Below are 21,988 nucleotides of genomic sequence, written 5' to 3'. Positions count from 1 at the left end.
TTTAGAGTGACCTTCTCTTAGATGGATGGCCTTACAGGGCTGACGAGCTCCATCTGCCTGGAGAAGTTCCCTGACCGGGAATCGAACCCAGGCCACAGCGGTAAGAGCACCACATCCTAACCACCAGACCACCAGGGGACTCCAATGCTGAGAAGTGAACAGTTAAAATTCAGACTCATACATGTGCATTTTCCTCTCTTTCTTAATCCTTAGCCCAGATACAGCTGTCCTGAAAGAAATGTGGATCTGTGACATAGGAACCCCATTAAATATATCTCATTTAGTTGTACCAAAAGACTTCATACATTTGCATGTATGAAGAACTTTGTTCTTTGATTAGCTTTTCAGTATTAAACACATTTCAGCGAAGACTGTGAGGTGAACTGCTCCAGTACGCACTCTGGAACCAAGAATAACACTGAGGGACTGTGAGGAGAGTTTCTGAGGCAGCAAGACCTGAAAATTAGTGATAAGAGAGGCACCCAAGGCCCATGAGTGGGAAGTATTTAAGCACTGCAGCCCTGAGGAGAGGCAGCTCTGACTCTTCTGCACAGTCCAGGACAGGAGCGACAGCGGACCCTGTAGCCATTCAAGAGCAGCCTCTGGGGAGCACAAGTGACCAGAGTGGGCAAATAGTCATGGTGTGACAGTTCATGTGGAAGTTTGTGCAGTGAGCTCAGGTGATGGTCACCACTCCCTTGGAAAGAGCTCAGCAATGATTTCCATTTGGCGGCTAGCCATGTCCTCAGCACTCACTAGAAAAGATGTGGTGACACAAATGGAACCCACATGAAAATGTGCAGCTGTCAAGGTTACAGGCTACAAGGAATGCCAGAGCCTGGCGCTGGTATGGAACAGTAGAGACAACACCTGTGTGAGGTGAGACTAGGCAGATAATCTGCTCTGCCTTGTCATACACCTGAGAGAGGAGGTAGAAAGGTTAAGAAGTATCAGGGACTTTGAGGGTGAGATTGACTGGTGGAACTATGCCCCAGCCCTGTAGAGACAGGAGCAGGCACCAGAAAGAGACTCAGATCAAGAGGGCCCTGTCAGACTGAAGAGAGGAGATCAAAATGGTTGCAGGCAACAGAACTGCGAGAAAGAAATGAGCCTCATCCATCAGTATATGGTTTTATGGCTTTAAACTAAATGTTATGGGGGCGATAATATAACCCTTGACAAGCTGTGGAATAACAGACTAATATTAGAGGGACAGAGTGCTAGGGAGGGCCCCTTGCATCCCAACATGGAGAGGTGCTAGCCATACTGGACCACTTCAAGTCTTATGGAGATGAGGCAGGGGCCCTGAAGTAACAGAAGCCAACAGGGAAACACTAGGAAAATATCTCAAAGGAAATAAGAGGCGTTCCTCTAGGAAGGCAACACATCTATCAGCTCAGAAAAGGTACACCAATACATGTAGCATGTTCAAAAAACAGGAGGAGCTGGAAGCCACAGTTCTGACAGAAAGTTATGACCCTGTTGCCATTACTGAAACTTGATGGGACAAATCTCAGGACTGAAGCGTGGCTGTCAATGGCTACTGACCTTTCAGAAAGGACAGAGATGAAAGGAGAGGTGGAGAGGTTGCCCTCTACACCAAGAGCCTATCGACAAAGCCTTTTTGCTCCAGCCTGTAGGCTGTCATCCTGCTGGAGGACTTCAACCAACCTGTCATCTGCTGAGAAAGTACCGTTGCAGAGGTAGGCAATCCTGGAGACTCCTGGAATGCATGAAGGATAAATTCTTAAGCCAGCTAATAAAATATACCAACCAGAGGGGGTACAATAAAGGATGTGATGGTCACCAGTGTATGTGAGCTAATCAGGGACGTCAAGACTAGAGGCAGCCTGGGCTACAGTGGACATGCATTGATGAAGTTTGCAGTCCCCAGGAATATGGGTCAATTGAAGAGAAAAGTGAATGTCCTGAAGTTCAGGAAAGCAAAATTCCAGCTCTGCAAGGAGTCAGTCAATGGGGCACACTGGGAAACTGCCCTCAGGGACAAGGGAAGAGGTCAGAGCTGACAGATCTTTAAGGACATCTTCCATAGAATACAAAAGCTAACAAGACATCAGGCAAGAAAGGCATGGCGGAATGGAGAACTGCTGGTCAAACTAGTGGAGAAGAAGCAAATGCACGGGCAATGGAAGCATGAACAGATATTCTGGGAAGAGTATAGGGATTCAGTCTGGTTGTGTAGGGATGGGATCAGGAAGGTCACAGTAAATCTGGAGCTGAAACTGGCATGGGACCCAGAGAATGAAAATAAGGATTTCTATGGGTATGTTGGCAAGAAAAAGGAAGGTCAAAGAAGGGAAGGTTCTGATAAGCAAGGTTAGTAAACTGGTAACAATGGATAAGAAGGCTGAGGTACTCAAGAAATTATTTTTCTCTGTCTTTAATGGCGACCTCTCTTCCCACACCTCTCAATTGGAAGGACCACAAGATGTAGACTGGGGCAGCTAAAGCCCTCTCACTGTAAGTAAAGATAATGTTCATGAACACCTGAGGAACCCCAGTGAGATGCATCCCAGACTCCTGAGGCTATTGGCTGGTGTAGTTGCCAAGCCACTCCCCATGATATTTGAAAAGCCATGGCAGTCAAGTGAAGTCCCAGGTGACTGGAAAAAGGAAAATATTGCACCCATCTTAAAAAACAGTAGAAAATGAGGACCCTGGGAACTACTGACCTGTCAGCCTCTCCTCTACCTGGGAAGATCATGGAGCAAATCTTCCTAGAACCTATGGTAAGGTACATAGAGGACAGAGAAGTTATTCAAGACAGCGAGCATTCAGCTCCAGATTCGCCGTGGCCTTCCTCAAACAGGGTCCACTGAGGGTGAGTTCTGTCTGACCAAGTTTTTGGCCTTCTACGATGGAGTGACCACATCAGTGGGCATAAGGAGGGCTACAGATGTCATCTGTCTGGACTTTTAGGGGCTTTGACATGGTCCTCTACAGCATCCTTCTCTCTAAATTAGAAAGATATGGATTTGATATTTGGACAGTTCACTGGATAAGGAACTGATTGGACGGTTGCATCTAAAGAGTAATGATCAACGGCTCAAAATCCCAGTGGACATCAGTGACAAGAAGTGTCCCTCAGGGGTCTGTACCGGTGCCAGTGTTATTTAATATCTTCATTAATGACATAGACAAAGAGATCAAGTGTAGCCGCAGCAACTTTGCAGATGACACCAAGGCAAGGGTGCAGTTGACACAGCTCAAGGACAGGACACCATCCAGAGGGACCTGGAAAATCTTGAGAAGTGGGCCCATGGGGACCTCATGATATTCAACAAAGCCAAGACAATGCTGCACCTGGTTTGGGGCAAACTCAATATAGACTCAGAGGATGAATGGATTGAAAGCAGCCCTACCATGAAGGACTTGGGGATGCTGGTGCCTGAGAGGCTGGACATGAGCCAACGGTGTGCACTCACAGCTCAGGAAGCCGATTGTATCCTGGGCTGCATCAAAAGCAGCATGGCCAGCAGGTTGAGAGAGGTAATTCTGCCTCTCCACTCTTCTCTGTTGAGACCTCACTCAGAGTGCTGCATCCAGCTCTGGGGTCCTGAACATAAGAAGTACATGGATCTGCTTGAGCAAGTCTAGAGAAGGGTCACCAAGTAGATTAGAAGGATGGAGCACCTCTCCTACAAGGAATAGACTAGACAATTGTTGTTGTTTAGCCTGGAGGCTCTGGGATGACCTAATTGTAGTGTTTCTGTATCTGAAGGAGTCCTACAAAAAGGCCCATAGAGGGATTCCTTACAAGGGATCCTTACATGTTGCGACAGTACAAAGGAGAATGGCTTCAAACTGAAAGAGTAGGTTTATATTAGATGTTAGGAAGAAATTCTTCCCTGTGAGGGTGGTGAGACAGTGGTAGAGGTTGCCCAGAGAAGCTGGAGATGCCCCATCCTTGAAAGTGTAGAAGGTCAGGCTGGATGGGGCTTTGAGCATCCTGATCTGGAGGAAGATGTCCCTGCCCATGGCAGGGGATTTGGAACTTCATAATCTTTCAGGTCCTTTTCAACGCAAACCATTCTATGGTTCTGTGAACACTGTGACAATTTAAACTGATTTGAAGTGTTGAGTAAACTAAGAATAAGTATAATTTCATCAACATATTTTTCAAAATAAAAAGTATGCATAATAAAGTATTGGATATTTTAAATATTCAGTAGTCCTAGTAACTTATTAAAACATTCTGAAAAAATGCATTTAAATTGTATGGTCCATAAAAATATATTAGTCATATAGAATTGAAGTCTAGGAATGAATGTACTATATTAGATAAACCTTTCATATTATTTCTGTATCAATGCATCTACTAAGTCTTTTCAAAAAAACTCTGAATACACTGACATCTACAACATTCTGTCAATGGCTTTGTGACAGAGCTATAAATACCTGAGTAGCAAGAACGGGAAGGGAGAGACTATTTGCAGAAACTAAGGATTATGGCACATCTGCAATCACCTACAACGTCAGTATTCATACATTAAAATGGATGATGATAAAAAACATACACCTGAGGAGAATACATTATCTAAACCTAGGATAAGCTGTGTAAATGTTTCATTGCCATGGAAATGGTGCACACTACATGACAGCAGAAAAAGTCAGTTGAGACAGGTAATTTTAATTTTTATTGATAATATGATCACAGGTGTGATTTTAATCATTTCACCGCTTCAGATTTCTCATCAACTGTCAGTAATAATTTCATATGACAAGCACAATGCCTTTGTGACATTACAAATACAGCCTAAAGTTACCTACAGTGTCTGCTGACTGGCAAGCCACTGTCTCTACTGTCAGGACACAACTCCAGAAAGTCTATTTATTTAGTACACCATAGGTCACTCAAGCTCTCCATGATGCCCTGTAGAATTTGCATTTTATTGGCTCATGCAATCAATGTAGGCAAAAGTTTTGACAGTGTTCATCCAAAGAAACAGTGCTTTCTGGGTGAAGCCGAGATGGAAATGAGGAGACAGGATTCAGAAGGACCATGAAAGAACACAGAATCACAGAATATGCTGAGTTGGCAGGGACCCGCAAGGATCATTGAGTCCAAGTACTGGCCCACAGAGGACCTTCCCTGAGAGTCACATCATGTGCCCAAGAGTATTGTTCAAATTCTTCTTGAAGTCTATCACGCTTGGTGCTGTGACCACCTCCTTCGGGAGCCTGTTCCAGTGCCCAACCACCTTATGAGTGAAGAACCTCTTTCTAATATCCAACCTAAACCTCCCCTGATACAATTTCAGATCATTCCCTCAAGTGCTGTCACTGATAACTACAGAGAAAAGACCAGTGCCTATCCCTCCTCTTCCCCTCATGAGGAAGTTGTAGACTGCAATGAGGTCTCCCCTCAGTCTGTTCTCCAGGCTGAACACACCAAGTGATCTCAGCTGCTCCTCATATGGCTTACCCTCAAGGCCCTTCACCATTTCCATTGCCCTCCTCTGGATGCTCTCTAAGAGCTTAATGTCTTTTTTGTATTGCAGTGCCCAAAGCCGCACACAATATTCAAGGTGAGGCCGCCCCAGTGCAGAGCAGAGTGGGACAATCCCCTCCCTCAACTAGCTGGCATGTTTTGCCTGATGCCCCCCAGGACATGGTTGGCCCTCCTGGCTGCCAGGGCACTGCTGACTCAGATTCAACTTGCCATCGACCAGAAAGATATACGATCAAAAATGTCAGGTCATTTAGGGACATATCATTCCGCTGAAAAGCAGGAGAGTCTTAATGCAAAAGACTTCTGGGCTCTCTGACTCTTTGTGCTTCAAATTTCAGAAAATCTTAACTGAATTTCTTAGACTGCATGTCCCACTTTGGCGCTAACAAGACTGCAGTGTCTGAGGTCTAGTTGAAGGCAAGAATGATTCAGGAAGATGTATTCATGATTGCAAATAAATACCATATTGTGAGAACACAAACAAAATCCAGGGAAACTGCAAAACCAATGCACTTTCACATACCATTTAGATAATGAATCACATATATATCTGCATAATGCTTTTCATTAAAAACTTCACATCTCCCATCTTTGCCCTGTATACTTCAGATAAGTCCTAGAATAAGTAGTTCTACAAAACACAAGTAGTGTGAAAAAAGGGTTATAGTTGTTTCATTTCATAGTTTGGGGCCACACTGCTGTTAAGATAGACAAGGTGTTTTCGAAAATAAATACTATGGGTAAAATTAAAACCTAAATTTTTCCAAGTCTGCTGAAAAGATCTATCGAGCAAGCTATTCCACCATAACATCAGGATTCAGATGTCATATAGTGTTAAATTGCTAAATTTAAGATATGTTTTCTGTGTAAAATTTTTAACCATCACAACTAACTTAATCATACCGTATGCACAGTATTATTATCATTAGTAATAGCATTACAATATCCATATATAAAATATTTTTGGCACTGAATAGATTTTTTTTCCACTAAGAATGGAAGGAAATTGTTTTAAAGCAATTTTTAAGGAGTGAGGAACAGAAAGGGAAGGAACTTACACTGGGTAATTTATCCAACCTTATCCAGTCTGTATTAACTAGCAATTCTTCAGTAAGTGACCGTACAGAAAACATGATCAAAACTATATTCCCTTCAGTAGATCTTGCCTTGTTGCAAATGTTTAGAGGTTAAGAACCTGGCTCAACACAGATAAATGCATTTTATTCTTACAGGAGATCGTCATATTAAGATACTGTTTGTATACTGTTTTAGCATGTGAATTGCAAAGATAATTGCAAAAGAACCTTTAAAATCATGCAAGAAATTTATAATATGAAATAGAAGTCTTCTATAAGAGTGACAATTAGACTATTACACAATAATAAATATATTGTCATTTACTTTAGTGATGTCATACTGGAGCCACTAATAATCTCTCTATAATATACTATAATATAAAATATAACATTTACTGGCACAAAGTGCTTTGACATGCTATTAATAAAGTATACACTCATCTCTGATTTCCTTCATTCCCTTTATTGTTTTGTTTAATTTGTTTTGCAACTGCTTTTTCTTGTAAATACATGTCATCTTCATACTAGCACAGTGTGAATCTGATGATTAAATGGAGCTGTCATTATAGTAATTTAAGAAATCCAGAAAGAAAATGACCAGCTTTCCTAGCAGCTAAAACTATTCTTCAGTAAAAGATGCAATGACATCAGAGAAAACATGATAGTATAATTTTTCTTTTCTTAAAATGTTTTACTTTGGGATGACAGCTACAAAAATGGAAGAAGCAGGATTTAAAGAGTTCCATTTCAGAATATTCAAATATTTTCTTTGTACTGAAAATTATTCCCCATGAGAGAAGGATGAACAGAAGGAATCTACTCTCTTCTGCTTTCTATTTGCTTAGCACAGGTGTCAACTAAAGTATCAACACTGCGAACAGAAGGGATAAAATCTTGGCTCCTCTGATATAAGTGGCAATTCTCCCATTGACTTTAACGGGTCAGGGTTTTTCTAAAACTGTTTCTAGAGTCACAGCTGCCAGAATGTGAGAGTCTGCTGAAGAGTCTACTTTTTCCTCTGGTGTGAGATGAAGGCAGATTGGATGTACATGGTAGTCAGAGCAGAACACTGAACACTGACGCTTCATGGCAAAGTTAATACACTATAGAGTGCAGAGCTCTTCCAACCAAAACCAGTGCATAATTTGCTTCTTTCATTTGACATTGTCTCATAAATAAAAGATAAGAGGATGATGAATTATAGTTTGTAAACACTAGAGCCAAATAATCCCAGTTCGTTGCTAATAAACTACAATGAAACCTGATTCATACAAACCAGAAGTTGTAATGCAGCAATAAATATCTAGGAGGGCACTGTACATTAATAAAAATTGTTAGGCTCACTATTTGAATATCAATTTCTATTTATATAGCTATTGGCTGGAAACCAACGGGAAAATATTTCTTCAGCTGGTTGAAACAAATCAGACTGACAGCACCTCACTTTTCTGCCATATTTCAAGTTCAAAACATTTACGCTTTGCTGTGATAAATTGCCCTGCTTTACAAACACAGAAAACTAAGAGTTAAAATTAAATGTATTGTTATTAAAATTTAAAAGCTTATTCATTTAAGATACGTATTACATCAATACTGAGAAACTCTTCCTTTTCCGTCATAGTTATTGCTTTCACAAAGTTATTTGCCTGTTTTAGCAAGGTAATTATAATGATACTGGTATTAGAAGCTCCATAGAATGGTATAGTTTCTGGCAGCTGTGACAGGTAGACCCTCTGTAGTGAATCCCATTGTCAAAGCTGCTAAAGCACGCCTTAGACGCACATAATTACTACAGTTGATCCAAATTCTACAGTAATTACAGTATTAGAATAAATGGTAATATAGCAGCACATCACCTAAGAATCCTCTAGCAGTACAAAGATAAGTACAATTGTTGTGCACAGCCTTGTCTAAGCCTTTTAAGACGGTCTCCAAGAATCCACTATGTAAGTAGTAAAAGATCAGCTTTCAGACTCTATTTTTAATTCCCAACACAATAGCTGCACATTCTGTGGCTGACTGGAGTTGTGTTTGAAATATGGACAGAGGTAAGGTAAGGAGATAGGACAAAATACATAGAAAAATTTCCCTCTTTGGTACCTGAAGAAAAAAATTCCAGTTGATGAAATTCAGAGCTGCTGTTGCTATCTTTCTATTAAATTTTTAAAAATTTTCAAAACCCTGATTCCCTTTCCTTTTTCAGCCCCAACATTCCTCTTTTTCAGGATCTACTAGTTCAGTGTCATTCACTATGGGTCATGAGGCACACAAAGCCACACATTCCCTTCTACTTAAATCTGGAACATTCCATGTTCCCTGGAGTCTACCCTTGTAGGATGGCCAGGATGAATAAGGTTGAATCACAGATTATCAAGAATACATGTGATTCAGATTAAATACTTGTCACTTTCCAGTTGTGCAGACTAGACAAAAAAATTAATATGACCTGTCACAATCAAATCAATTAGTACCACACGCTTTTCCAGAATCTTGAATGTTACAGTGACAATAAAACAAAAACTCCCTTCTCAACCCCTACAAACACCCTCCCTGCAAAGGAATAGACGTTAATTTAATATTTATAATCAGTGTAACTATCATAGCAAAAAAAAAAATACCTTGTATTCCCCAGTTTACTTGCAGACCAACAGAACCTGCAACGTAAGAAAAGAAAGTCTGCACAATTAGTTACTGAATACATATGTATACACACAGAGGTAGACACACTACTTTTACAACTACCATATGTGCTATCTGATGGTGTAATAGTAGGTATAAAAGCAACTGATCAGTTAAGTATTTCCTTCTACATGCCCTGGAAAAAGATTCAGAAAGCAAAACAAATACCATGATGACATTGAACAGATATTGTCAGATTCAGATAATTACCCTTTCCTAGAGTGGCTGAATGTCAAACTGCTTTGATCTTCATTTTGTAACACATTTGAAAATACTATTTTGTAATGTAAATGTTTGAGTTGCCTCTATCTTACATGGAAAGGAGATTGCCTTCTCTCTACTAAGGATACAAACAAAACATCTTGTCTACGAAATTTATATTTTTTTCCTGGTCTAGGCAAATCCTAGTCACAGATGAAAACTGCTTTGCACAGGATCCTGGGAGAGTACAGAAGGAAAAAAAAGGTGATGAACTTAAAAAACAAGGAAAGCCTAAAGTACTGTTATTTTTATGTTTCCTCATTATTATTATTTTTCAAGTCAAATTATAAGAGACTAATCTATGCTAAAGAAACCAAACTTTCCAAATTTCAAGCATATAGGATTATCATATGAATTCTAAACATAACATTCATAATTATGTATTCATATCAGTCCCTTTTAAGAGGTTTACAATATTTAATTTCCATTTTCTCATTTTAGAAATAAGAGATTTGTATTTAAAAAAACCCAACAAAACAAAACAAACAATAAAAAGAATTTTTCTAAAAATACTACCACCAGGAATAAAAATCTCTTTTTACTGGTAGAAATTGAGTTGTCCACAGCAAGACTCATGAACTCAAATTAGTGATCAAATATTTCCTGTATGGGAGACTGATTATTATCATCTAAGGCAGCAAGATCCTCAGTCCCTGATTTGTTTCCCATTACACGCCAAAGATTGGCTAAAGACTTTTCAAGATATATAATGACATATAAAATTCATCAAGGAATTAAAACGGCTAAAAAAAGGAGTATATGAAATCTATAGGTAAAAAATATAAATGCCAGGGTCTATCTTAGTACAATAAATTTAACATGTGTTAATAAACATTTGTATTTTCACCTCCCTGTGCAAGACCAAGCTGAAATACATTATTGTCACATGTACACATGTATCCACACATGTGGCAGCCAAGTCTCCTGTGATTTACTGCTCAGTCAGTATCTGAATGCATGTAAAAAGTATGCATAAAGAGAGCCAGAAAAATTTTCAATGAGCTTAGTAAAAAAGTACAGTACATATCCAACAGGAATGAACCATAAATCTCATAATGTCTACTTGTGTTAGTTATTAAAGTTATTTTCTCATACAGTCCTGATCAGAAACATACAGTAAAACTAAATGAAAGCTTCTGGAAAGAAAAAGCCTCATGTAAGTGACACTTCATTGAACAGTCAGTGGGAAATCACAACTGCACAACATCTGTTTCAACCCTGCAAATAAAATTAATTTAAATTAAGCACATAAATAACTTGCCATGCACATATCAACCTAATCAATAAGCACAGACTCTAATCACAAGTGCCATTAAGATTTGTAGTGAAAGATAAGAATAAAGAGATAATTGCAATCAGAAAACATGCTGATTGGAAATAAATTACAGTGGATTTTAAACAGTGTTAAAGACTTGTTCAGAGGAAGTTTACTGCAGCATATGAAAAGCCCCAAAATATGAGGCCAAACTACATATTCCTTTCCTTATCCCTCATCACTGCTCTTCTAAAGGGTGAAACTCAATTCCTTTTCCCTTGCTGGCTTTGTTTACTGATTGAGATAAATATAGACCTAAAGCTACACTTAGTTTCAGATAAATTCCCTGAAAGAGAAAGCAAATGCTAAAGACTCATGAGTCTTTTTTTTTATTTCATGAAACCCTATCATCCCAATTAGTTCTTGTAACTTTTCTAACTATCTTTTCTTACATTCAACACCTGCATTCATTCTTTTGCTCTAATTTTGTTTTTGAAAGGGCTTTGTGTACTCCATAAGAACTTCTCTGTTGCTTGGGTTTATGATCTCTATTTTTTTTCCACTGAAAGTCAACAGTATCAATCGCCTTTAAGTTTTGATGCTCCTTTTTCTATCTTTTGTCCCTGTACATCTCAGATTTATGCTACTAGCCTCTAGCCTCATGCTCCTACCCTTCCCCAGAGTAATTTCCCCCTTCCTTTTCTCTTCCAATATTTCTTTCACTTCTCTGATGGAACGTGGACTTGTGGTATTCATAAAGGGGATTCAGTAGAAGAAAGTCATCATCTGCGGGGGGGGAGGGGGGGGCAAGCAAGAGCCTCAAATTTCAGGAGATGCAATACTATTCCCAACCGATTGCTAGTTTTCCCCTCTCTTCCTGCTGTTCTCTATGCAGATTTCATCTTTGGTGAGTAAATCAATTGCCACTTTTGTTTTGCTCCTATCATTTTCTCATATTACTGCTGATTTTCTTCTCTCTGACCTTCCATCTCCTCCCTGATCTAGATAATGTTATGTTTCTTCTCTACTAGCCCTCATATTTTTATGCTCCACCAAATTATAATCCATATCTTTAGTTTTCTGCATTTCAGGTTTTACTGGTGTTATTTAATTCACTTTTTTCCCCCTAATGGTCATGATTGTCTTTATTTAATTTCTTCTCTGCCCTGTCCTCAATTAGGACAGTAGTTGAGGGTAACACAGGAAAGTCAAGGAGGAAATTTGCCAGTAGTGGTCCTTTATTAACAATAGGGCAAGTGAGCAACCTTCCATTTCCTTCCCAACCCAGCCCAAATTCAGGTTTCTTCAGTTTCCTCTTTTTGTGTTACCATAAAAAAGGAAGACTATTTTAAGTATATGGCTTATTCAGAATTGCATATAGCTCAATATATGCAATATATACCAAGGTAATGATACATATCCATAGTTCTTTGCCTAGCTGAGTATCTTTCCCAAAATTGTAGGGTTCATGAAAAGAACAAACTTTCATTTCAACAAAGTAGTTTTGCTCTCCAGAAGTTCCCTCAAATGTCAATGGCATGCACCCTGAATTTTTAAAGTAACTGAGGGAATTCTGATTCCCAGAGAAAACAGGATAGGTTCCTGTAATGATTTCTGCTTGAAAAGATAGTGACTTGTGACATAAACAATTGGGGTGAAATTCTTCCTTTGATGACTTATCACTCAGGGATGCTAATGACTTCAGTAGAAAAGATAGTCGAGCATCCTAGGGTACAATTTGCTTCCTACTGTTTTTGTGCTTACTGAAACTGAAGATTACTCTAGGTAAGATGCTGTATGTGAAGCCAAGAATCCTGATGCTGTATGTGAAGTCAAGAATTTCTGAGAAAGATGTTGACTGATAAATAAAAAATAAGAAAAGAATTGCAGACACATGCAAATAAAGAGCTTAAGCTAATGTAAATATGTACATACATGGATCAACACTGTAAAAATTGTAGCATATATGCTAGAACCAATCCATACGCTATCACCACTAACACAGCATCTGCTAGAAACTGTAATACTCTCAGCAGTTTGAGACAAGCTGTGATACTGAGTCAAGAAGTGTGAGACAGAGGCAATGAAGAGAAGGAAATACTTTTAGCAGACTGAATACATCACCAAAATCTTGTTGTGAGAGTATGGCCTCTATCACTTGACGTAAACCAACAACTTTCACTATACAACATCAGAGGCATAAAAATTATGAGCATATTTTGATATTCTTTTTCTTCACAGGAAAAACTTGTATTGGAAATTAGTAAAAAAAGTAATTAAGTATATACCCTCTCTGATTTCTGTCAGTGTAAAATGTAAGTATTTTTAAATTGCACTAATAGAATTTCCATAAGCATACGCATCAATGAAGATCTATTACAAACATTTAACAGCTATAGATGGATTCTCTGCCAGCTAGAATATTTCATAATAACAAAACACAAACACATTATACAGTTACTCATTTAAAAAAAAAAAAACAAAAACAAACAAAAAACCCCACTCTCCCTAACCCACCCCTCACTGCAACAACAACAAAAATACCCACAAAGTGTAATGAAATGTTTTCTTAGTCAAATGAGGAACAAGTGTATTATAAAGCTTTTATTCTGACTCATGACAACTATGTATATATAAAGAAACTTACAGGGCACCTCACTATTGAAAAGAACAAGAAAAGAGAGAACAAGGCAGAGAAATGGAACAAAATGTAAAATGCAAACACCACCATTATTTACATCATTACATCATCTGAGACACATATAGACCCTTACTTAGTATATTTTATGACAGTACATGTAGTTTCCTTGAAATTTTATATTAAATGAAAAAGTAAGACATATACTGCTAAATTCTTATTTCTGTGGGTCAAATTAAATTTTTTCCACCAATTCTGTGTTCAGACTCTAAATACATTTATTTGGCAATAATTCCATTATTTTTAAATAGTGATGCAAAGTAATATGCATAAATATATTGCACAAAGTTATGCTCTCGCTCTCTCTAAACATATATATACATATATTATACATACATAATATATACGGTATATAACACAACCTCATGGGGGTTCTAGCTTTCTTTACTTTTGTTTTTCTTAAGTGAGTGGGAAACGATAATAAAGCACAGCTTTTGATCACTTGGTCGGAATTTTGATTCCAACCTCTGTCAAGTACCATCCCACAAACAAACTGTTAGAGAAATTTTTTGCAATCAGTCATTCACAAAGTAAGAATCATGTAAAGGGAAAACCACTTTTTCTCCAGATGTTCCAAAGAATGTTCCACTAGCTGCAGCAGAAGAGTAATTTTGCTGCATTTAATTGAGAAATCACACATTAAGGAATCACGGGAGGAAAATATGCAATAGGTAACCATGGGGATTCAAACCTGTCAAGAGGTGATAAATACTTAAAAATATGATAAATGGTCAGGAGGTCTGGAGACACACTACCTACAAAGCTGCTGCTTCTTTTGAGAAAGCACACAGGATCATTCTTGAGGAGAAAAGAGAACGCAGAAAGAATTGTGTCTTGCCGATACCATCCAAGGAGTCTTTCTGCTGTGCCCTTTGCAACTGGACTTGTCTATCCTGCATTGGCTTCTTGTAGCAAATTGGCATGCTTGTAACAAATGTGGGTAGAGTCCTTCCCAAATCTTCGTTCACAAAGCCTAGCCATGATGATGATGATGATAAATGACACTTATGTCCTTTTTTTTCAATCAGTAAAATCTGGCTACAAATCTGGTTCCTCTCTTTAGGAACACTACATAATCTCTTTATGCTCGTGTTATTTTGTGACATACACATGCCCTAAATAGTACCTCTTAGAATATATTTGAGCCATTATTAACATGCAAAGGAGAGTCTTCAAACGAGTGGGTCAGCCCTTGCCAGGGTCTGCACACAGTCTTATGCCCTTCTGTTTTGGCACTGTGATAGTATTATAACTGTCCTGCTGCTACCGCTCACTAGTAATGAAAAGTCAGAGGAATCAAGTTTTTGCATCAATTTTACCACTCTGTGTATCTGTAAACACAAAACCTTAGTACATTTTGTTGGGTGCAGGTACACAGGTGCTGGAAGCAAGGGGTTGCAAAGAAGCATAGAGTCCACATAGGAGTAGGTATTCTCATGTATGAGAGACCAATCCTTGAGCAAGGAAAAAATCTGAGGACGAAGGAGTAGCAGAGAGGAACCGTTATGAACTAATTGCAACATCCATTCCACATCCCTTGCTCAGGGAAGAGCAGATAGAGGAGTCAGAAATTGTGCTGAGCCTGGGAAGAAGAGAGGAGTGACGGGGAAGATGTTTTCAGCTTTGTTGTTGTTTCCCAGCATCTCACTCTTTTTTGAATTGACTATGGGTTACATTAATCTGTGCTGCTCTTGAAAGTAAATAGTAAGTGACATTCCTGTCCTTTTCCCCATCCGTGAGCTTTTCCATCTTAATTTCTTCTCCTACCATATTGAGTGGGGGAAGTGAGAGTGGCTGGGTGGGGGTCTGGCACATTATACAGACTTCGTCGATACATTTTCCATAAGAAACAACATATCTCAGTACCGGGAGAGCTTTTGTGTCAGCTGCCCACCAAATCTTAACTGCTGTTTTGGTAAAATTTCCTAAAGGGTCACCTTTCATGCTTAAATGGCTCAGTCAGACAGGGATAAAAAGATGTCACCATGTTGCTGCTTTCAGACCACATCAATAGAAAAACAAATGTATGTCCTTCATTTGATAAGAGAATGCAATTTAAAGTGAATGAATAAACCATGGCATACTCGAAAAAAGTTTTTGAAGAACATCTGCATGTTCAACTTGCTTTTTGATCCAAAAAGGAATTTTTCTTACTCCCACACTCCCAGATCATACCCTTTGAAATATACATATGTGCGTTGAAGGATGTGATGCCGGAGAATTTCTAAGGTGACCTTAGCTTTTGCTTAAGTCATGAAACGCCGCCTTGAAAAAGATGGAAGAGCTTTAAAAGCAAACAAAGAAAAAAAACTCCCCATCAAAATTCAAATCACTGAAAGATAAAAACTAATACCAAAAATCACTTGTGGGTATGGAATAAAATAAACAAATAAAACTAATCCAGAAATACAAAAAACTTCCACTGTAGAACAATGGTAATAAGAAAAAGATGTCAATTCCCAGATATTTACTTGAAAAATAGGAAGAGAAGCAAGTTCAATACATGTAAGTATATATGTGTAAATATCTCTCTCAATTTCATTTGCTAGAGAAAGAAGAGGATGCATCCTCATGCTTAATTCTTTCAAAAGAGTTAGAAAACTATTTTATTAATAAACAAATGCATGTTTGATTTTGGACAATATGAATATTTTATTTAGGAAACTCTCGAGTGGATAAGACTAACTGTTCATCCCTTGACAGCAAGGTAAGGTTAACTTAGTGAATACTAACTTTATTAACCAGAGAACCACTTGCAATAATTTTGGTAATTCATTTGGCTGTACCCACTTTCACTACTGACAGAGGTCTTCCAAAATTTAAGGTAGGTTGAAGTTTTGTCTAAAGAATATTATTTTGTTTTTATTTTTGTTAGAAAGCTTGAAGAACAATCATGAGTGCAATAGACATATAATGTTTTTTAAACTAAAAATTAGTTCATATTTTAATTTTACTATAGATGGTTACTTTACTACTAACTACTTGTGGGTTTTCTACTTAGGAAATAGGAAAAAGTATTTACAAAAACAATAAAGCCCCATAACTGAACCAAACAAAACCAAATCCAAATTCTGTAGACCAAATACTTTTTACTAATGGAATCTATAATGCAAAATAAAAGCACAAAAAATGAAAACAAAGAGAAAAATAACAACAAATCATCCTTTACCTGTTCCTCATTTCTAAAAACATGCTAACAGGAATATTATTTTTTTTATGTCAGAAATTATTTAATTATTTGAAGTAGCTGGGTACATACACAAGGAGTGTTACAGGTTTACTGTACTAGATACAATTTCTAATACATTTGCTTTTGGGTAATCAGAACTAGTTTGTTACTAAAGCCAAGATAATCTCATACTGTGCTTTCATAATGAAAACTATAGGGTTTACAGGGTTTTTTTCTTCCTTAATGTCCCTAATCATTAACTCAAAATAGAATTCCTAGTTACACTGGTGTTGTAGAAGTTTAAAGGAATTTTAATGTGAAATTTGAAATTAAATTTAATGCAATACATGTTTTCTGCTGTAAATTAACTGGTGGAAATAAGAAAAAAATCTCCAATGATAGTAAAGCAAAAGTAAAAATAAATAAGGGATAATAAATTAGTGTCTTCCCTATACTCTTATTAGATTACATCCCTATCAATTTACAGTAAAAGAAAAACCTCAACAATTAATCCTCTAGATAATATTTTTTAAATATCAAAATGATCAATGCATAATAATATTGCTCAAGGAATTTAATTGCTAAGGGAAATACTTTAACTGCATCACACGGTTTTTTGGAAAGAATAAAGTGGAAGTTTTAAGTCTACTTGCCTAAAGACTAAAATGAGTGGATTCTGAGCGCAATTTTCCCCAAAATATTGTGAATTTTAGACTAAAAACTGGAGTTTTGAAAAACACATAGGGCAATATAGTGAAGTACAGATATTTGAAAGCAATTAACACTTTAACAGTATTATGTTTTTTAGAGTAATTTTACTAAGTGCTTTATATTGCTCTATACTGGGGCTCTATACTGCCCTTAGAAATGTGATTTTTAAGGCTCGTAACATAGGTTATAGCATATGAAATTATAAATTATTAACATAGGTTATAGCATATGAAATTATAAACTATTATAGGTCCGATTATAGTCTAGTAGTCTCTTTTAAGAATGGAAATCTGAATGATCTGTTCTCTGTTTTGTGAAATCTTACAGCATGAAATTACAATTCATTTCTTGCAGAGAGGGTTGGATGTGCATTAATGTTAAATACAGCAGTATAATTTGACAGATTTTACTTAGTTGCTTGTTTGGTCTCTGATAATATAAATTGCAAATCTTGTGCAAGTAATATTGCATGTATGTCCATAAAATGTGAATGATATTCTAGGGCCTATTTAAGTTATGAATATTCTATTAAACAGTTATGCTCCAAGAGAAATAGCGTAACTTTCACTGCATGCCAAACGTCTACAATACCATTCATTTGCATATGGTCACGCAAGCAACCGTTAGGCTCTAAGTTTTTTTAATATATCCACTATTTTACTTTACTTTAGACACAATCGGTTTTGAAGCGCATAGCCCTTTTGACTTGAAGAAAAGTAAAATTGCTGGGGTGGGTCAGTAATATGAAGCCACCAGGAAAATTGGTTTGACTTTGTTGTTCATTGCTAGTTGGATTCTTTGCTTGGTTACAAGCACTAAGAACAGGGAATGTAAAATTCTGGAATTCTAGGCGCAAGGTATCCTTTTACGGAATACATAATACAGCAACAGAAAGATATAAAAATTGAATAGATGAGGTACAGAAGTAAAACATCAGCTTCCATGTGAGAGAAGCAGAAAATGTAACAAGGGAAAATGCAGGTTCAAAGGGAGCCTACTGACAACATCTGAGTCACACCTTGGAAGTGTTTTTTTCAGTTCTAGTGATTATATCTGCAGTATAATCCCAAATTCACTAAAGCTCTTCTGGCAAGAAATGTAAAAACTTGTGTTACATGTAACGTTAAAGACTTTTATCATCCACTGATTATGCAAATCCCACATGTCCTGGGGGACAGTAAACTGAACCTGAATCCACAGTGAATCCTTGCAGATGTTACAGGAAACCTGGATTGCATCACAAGAGTACAAACATCATATTAAGGGATGTGATCATCATCATCATCATGGCTAGGCTTTGCGAACGAAGATTTGGGAAGGCTCTATCCACATTTGTTACAAGCATGCTGGTGGCTTATGAGGCCAATACGAGATAGACATACCCGATTGTGAAAGGCACAGCAGAAAGACTCCTTAGATGGTGTATTCTGCAATACACGATTCTTTCTGCGTTGCCTTTTCTCCTCGAGAGTGATCCTGTGTGTGTTCTTAAAGGAAACAGCAGCATTATAGATGGTGTGTCTCCAGGCCTCCCAATTGGAGGCCAGAGTAGACCAGTCATGATGATCAATATGGCCAAGGCTGAGATGTTGTTTCAGGGAGTCCTTTATCTTTTCTTTGGGACTCCTCTCATGTGGCAGCCAGTGGCAAGTTCACCATAAAGAAAGATCTTAGGGAGGCAGTGGTCCTTCATCCTGGAGACATGCCCTGCCCAACGCAGCTGTGTTCTCAGCAACATGGCCTCAATGCTTGTGACTGCTGCTTGCTCTAGAACAGATGTATTGGTCACATAATCTGACCAGTGGATGTTTAGGATTGGACAGAGGCAGCGTTGATGGAAGCATTCTAGGAGACACAGGTGGTGGCGGTAGATGACCCATGATTCGGAACCATACAGGAGAGTAGACAGCACTATGGCTCTGTAAACACTGATCTTTGTGCTTTTCTTCAAGTGTTTATTATGCCTTACTCTTTTGTGGAGTTTTCCAAAAGCACTGTATGCCTTTGCTAACCTGTTGTCTATCTCTCCGTCAATCTTACCATCCAAGGAGATGAGGCTCCCTAGGTAATTAAACTGCTGGACTGATTTGAGCTCTGATTGGCCAATGGTGATGTGGGGATGATGGAAGATTTCCTGAGGTGCACGTTGGTAGAGAACTTCTGTCTTCTTTAAGCTGACTTCCAGCCCAAAAAGCTCAGCAGCGTCTGCAAAGCAGGATGTTAAACACTGCAGAGCTTCTGTGTGGGCGACAAGGGTGGCATCATCAGCATAAAGCAACTCCTGGACAAGATGGTTTAAGGTCTTATTGTGGTCCTTCAGTCGCCTTAGGTTGAAAAGGCTTCCATCAGTACGATATCAAATGTAGATACCGTCCTGATCATCGAGGTCTGCCATGGCCCTTTGGAGTATCATGCTAAAAAAGACTGTGAAAAGAGTTGGAGCAAGAATGCAGCCTTGTTTCACACCATTCTTTATTAGAAAGGGCTCAGAAAGTGCATTGTCATATCTGACTTGGCCGCGCTGATCCTCATGGAGTGAGATGATCATTTTAAGGAACTTAGGGAGACAACCTAACGTTCCAAAATCTGCCATAGACCTTTTCTGCTCACAGTATTAAAAGCCTTGGTGAGGTTGACAGACCTTTATTCTGTTCCCTACCCTTCTCTTGCAGTTGTCTGAGAACAAATACCATGTCTGTGGTACTCCTGTTGGCTCTGAAACCGCACTGACTTTCAGGTAGAATTCCTTCTGCAATAGCGGGTATTAGTCTGCTCAAGAGTATTCTTGCCAGGACGTGATAATGAGACTTCATTAAGCATCTCCCAGAACTTCAGAACAGCCAAGGCAATGGGCAAACCCTGAAAATTTTGAAGCTCTATCTGAACATAAGAAAAATATTTTTCCTCTGAAGGTGGTGAAAAAACAGCAGAGATTGCTGAAAGAGGCTGTGTAATCTCCATCCTTAGAGGTATTAAAACCTGCCTGGAACACATCCCGAGCAACTTGTTTTGACTATCCCTATTCTGAGTAGGGAGTTGCACTAGACGATATCCAGAAGTGCCAACCAGCCTCAGACACTCTGTGGTTCTTTGTTTATGCATCTCCATACATCCCAGAAAAATAACCAGAACAAGACAAATCTGCAGTCTTCTTCCCTGACACGAAATTCTCTCTTACTAAACTGTAAAATTACCATGTATTCCTAGAAAACCGCAGAAAAATAAATAAATTTACCCTTAATTATGTTTATAGAAGTAGAAGGATAACTCAGAAATTTTCCAAGATAGATGTTTATATTTTATGTTATTCATGTCAAAGATGGAAGGTACTTTGACTTTAATTCCACTTTTAAGATGTTGCAAAATTGATTGTGTACAAAGATTAAGCATAGAGAAAAGGCACTTAGAAGTTAAAGGAAATTGTAAAAAAAACCCCACAACCCTCTGCCATGAATAAAACAAGCTATTGTTCTTCTTTGTGTATTTCATCTTCCACCAGCTTCAAGCTAGTGAATGCTTTTCAATTATAGCCTCTGGATTCTTTTATAGTCTGCTTTTTAATTAGTAAGAATGCAAACAAACAAGGACTCAAATTGCCTTTGCTCCACTGCAAATGTATATTTCCTCCTACTGTTCCCACAGTGCTGTGTTCTGTTTCTCTTATTGTAGAATTGCAGTGTTATCTCCTCCTCTTTGATCTAATAGCAACTTTGCAGATTCTGGTTGACTGACAATGCGTGCAATGACCTTCACGTAGAAAAAAAATTTTTTTTTTTTTTTAATTTTTATAATTCAATGACATTTGTCATGCCTGACTCAATCTCATTTAGTTCATATGTACTTGCAAATCCTTTGCACTGTTAATGACATTATCTATCTTAGTGCATTCATTGACAAAAGAAACTATCATATATTTTGTGGATCTGCTTTCAGAGTGTCCAGCTGAAATGATGAAATATATTTAGCAGAAAGGGAGAAAAGGAGAAAGAAAATGTGTGTGTTTATCTTCTGGATTCCCTGTCTCTAAAAAATACCAAAATCATTAGATTTAGTGAAGACCCTAAATTAAATCATGCCCATGCAATGACAGTTACATTCAGTCTCTCAGTTTTATCTAGGTTAAGCTCTCAAAAAAACCCTAAAAAAATTTAAAAGACATTATTCCAGTTGGGGTATTCTTTTCCTTAGCTGTTTTTCTAGTCAGATGTAATAATATAACTAGAAACTTTCTTTATGTATGAAACTAATTGTAATCATAACTTTCAATTTCAAAAGCTTTAGCTTGAAAAAATTGTAGCTAAAATTATTTGTCTATATCTACAATCTATGTAATTTAAGGTTTTGCAAATGAATATAAAACCAGAATCTTGTAATTTGTTAAAGAATTCTGCACACCTGCTTGACTCTGGTGTTTTTGCTAAAACAGTTTACAAGAAATGAGAAACCAAAGTCACACAGTAAGCAAAAAGCAAAGCACATATTTTAAAGAACAATAGGACTATTTATTCATTAGATAGGATATCAAAATTTTCTAAGAGAATGTGCTTTGCCATAACACAATGTCTTCAAAGTAGGAAATACACATATATGTATGTGTACACACATATACACACATATGCACATATACACACATATGCAGTAATAAATATCATATTGAAACATGTAT

General features: G+C 37.8%; 1 long non-coding RNA gene across 1 annotated transcript in view; it reads right to left on the bottom strand.

Moving 5' to 3' along the window:
- Window positions 1–21,988, bottom strand: part of LOC108505176 — a 599,626-nt gene that overhangs the window by 72,130 nt on the left and 505,508 nt on the right. The window contains exon 7 of the long non-coding RNA XR_001877411.1: window positions 9,168–9,203. This is a non-coding gene — a long non-coding RNA (uncharacterized LOC108505176). The remainder of the gene's footprint in view (window positions 1–9,167; window positions 9,204–21,988) is intronic.

This window comes from Lepidothrix coronata, unplaced genomic scaffold, assembly GCF_001604755.1.
Source record: "Lepidothrix coronata isolate B3197 unplaced genomic scaffold, Lepidothrix_coronata-1.0 Scaffold185, whole genome shotgun sequence".
Taxonomy (NCBI): Eukaryota; Metazoa; Chordata; class Aves; order Passeriformes; family Pipridae; genus Lepidothrix; species Lepidothrix coronata.
This window is presented reverse-complemented; position numbering and strand designations above follow the sequence as displayed.